General features: G+C 33.0%; 1 non-coding gene across 1 annotated transcript; it reads right to left on the reverse strand.

Moving 5' to 3' along the window:
• Positions 1 to 279: 279 nt before the first annotated feature.
• LOC126008242 (U6 spliceosomal RNA) lies at positions 280 to 386 on the reverse strand. Its single transcript, XR_007495582.1, has one exon. It is a non-coding gene; the product is annotated as a U6 spliceosomal RNA (small nuclear RNA).
• Between the last annotated feature and the right edge of the window lie 2,220 nt (positions 387 to 2,606).

Genomic DNA, 2,606 nt, shown 5'->3' on the forward strand with positions numbered 1-2,606 from the left:
TTTTAAAACTGGGGACATTGGTGGTGAAAAGTATGTACTATGATGCGGGGTGTACATTATAAGATTGAAACTCAATCATGAACAATCATGAACAAATTTGTAGTCATGCTGTTTAACTAAAATAAACTAAATTAAATTAAATTTCTCATAACCTTCTTAAGAATTTTCTCTTTATTTTCTCAATGAACTCAGCAAAGGGTTTATCAACCTTACTGATCCTTTCAAAGAACCAGTTTTTGTTTCCATTAATCTTTTCTTTTGTTTTTTGTTTTTTTTTTAAAAAATATGGAACGCTTCACGAATTTGCGTGTCATCCTTGCGCAGGGGCCATGCTAATCTTCTCTGTATCGTTCCAATTTTAGTATATGTGCTGCCGAAGCGAGCACTCCATTAATTTTTTGTATAATATTCTTATCCTCTATTTCTATTTAAGTTATTTTCATGAAATTCTGTTATTTTTGTTCTGTTTATTTCCATTTTTATGGTACTGTGAGGTTAAATTGTTTCCTTGATAATTTTTTGCTTGTTTATATGTTTGATATAGGTACAGTGTACTATGTTGGCATTTTGATACATAACCTAGCTTACAGTGAATGTCTCTTAATGTTGCTTTTGCTTAATTTCATAAAACTATGATATCATACCTCTGTATTTATTGTTCTGCAGATAGTTTTATTTTATTCCTTTATTGACTCAAGAGTTATTCAGAAGCATATAGTTTAGACACCAGGTGTTTTGAGAAAGTCCCCATTCTGTTTCTATTGATTTCTAGAAACATACATTTGCATTTAGAAAGATTCTCAATATGATTCAATGTTCTCACATTTATTAAGCATTATCTTTGTAACACCATTTGAAAATATTCCATGTGCACTTGTCTATTAACCTCCTTTTTCTTTATATAAACCTATAAGGTGGACCTTGCTGGCATAGAGGATGGGAAAAACTACTTGGAGCATAATTTTGGAATAGTATTTCTGAAAACTGTGAAATATGTAACTGTCTCTAATAATTAACTGACTTTAAAAATATCTTTGTTTTATAAAAATGTACTGGATTTTAATAAAAATGAATGGATCATTTTCTAATATGTAAATCCATGTAATGAACTTGGAAGAGAGCCTGACTCCACAGTTAGTGCTTAATGCTGCTTACCGCTGATTATCCTCCATTTGACCTCTCAACAACCCTCTAACCTTCCAATATACATTTTCCGGTATTCTTTTGCTTGCTTCCTCCCCAAAGAGAACACTTCACTGAGATTCTTTTGTCAACCGGCTTGAGTTTGGGGCCAGAGAAAGGGGAAGAAGTGTTAGGAACCAGAAGAATGGAGAGAGGAACAGGGAACTTTTATTCTGCCCCATTTTGCTATTTTTTCCTGACAGAAACCCAGTCACTAAACTATACCTGGTGGTCTTTTCTCCACTAATGCATGACAATTTCATCCTGTTTTATTTATTTATTTTTTTAGGCCATGAAAATTAAGTTCTTTCCTCTGGTTTTGGCCTATGATTTAATATCTCACTTTTGTCTCCTTCACTTTGTCCAAAATCTCTTCAAGCAGTTATTTTTTAATGTTTATTAACTTAAATAATTGATTCTCAATTCTTCCTACATAGTATCATTACCTGGGAGCTTTCAAATAATACTAGTACCTGGACTCTCCTAAGAGTTTGATATAACCAGAATGGTGTGGTGTCTGTACATCTATGTAGGTAAAGAGCTCTTCAGGGAATTTTGTTTTCTGACAAAATCTTGACTGATTCAGTACTTAGTGAATATTACCTATTGTAGTTTTTACAATATTAGTGTTTATACAATATTACCTATTGTAATATTACCTATTAAAGCTATTATCACCATCACCTTAATATCTATGAGAGTTTTTAAATTATAGATGAGAATTATTAAAACAAAAATCATGTTCTGAGGGGCTGGAGAGATAGCATGGAGGTAAGACATTTGCGTTGCATGCAGGACGGTGGTTCAAATCCCGGCATCCCATATGGTCCCCTGAGCCTGTCAGGAGCAATTTCTGAGAGCAGAGCCAGGAGTAACCCCTGAGCCCTGCTGGGTGTGACCCAAACACTAATTAAAAAAAAAAATCATGTTCTGAAAACACAAAGTTTCTAAATTACATTACATCTGCTTGAGAATATAAATTTCTTACAGTTTTCAAATGATACCAATATTGCTGTTTGTGGAGCCTCAATTCTATTTTAAATTGAATCATCAATGATTTCTCATTCCCTCTTCTCTTTAACCTTCCAAGATGCAAGATCTAGCCTTAACATTTTCACATTATGATTTTGTGCCTTGCCTCACTGAGAAAACAGAAACACTCAAAAGACTCACACCATCATAATATACCCCTTTCCACTTCTGTAACTACCTGTTGACATAAATGACATATCTATGCTGCTACTCATGATGAATCTATCCAGTTCTATAATCCATTTGCTCATCTTTACTCAAGGGCACTGCTGCAGAAGAATGTCTTTTTTCTTTGTCATTATATTTTTACTAAATTGTTTCTAATAGTCTGACATACAGTAATAATTTTTTAATGTTTAAAAAACTTACTTTGATTTTATTACCCCCTTCAA

This window comes from Suncus etruscus, chromosome 4, assembly GCF_024139225.1.
Source record: "Suncus etruscus isolate mSunEtr1 chromosome 4, mSunEtr1.pri.cur, whole genome shotgun sequence".
In the NCBI taxonomy this organism is placed as follows: domain Eukaryota; kingdom Metazoa; phylum Chordata; class Mammalia; order Eulipotyphla; family Soricidae; genus Suncus; species Suncus etruscus.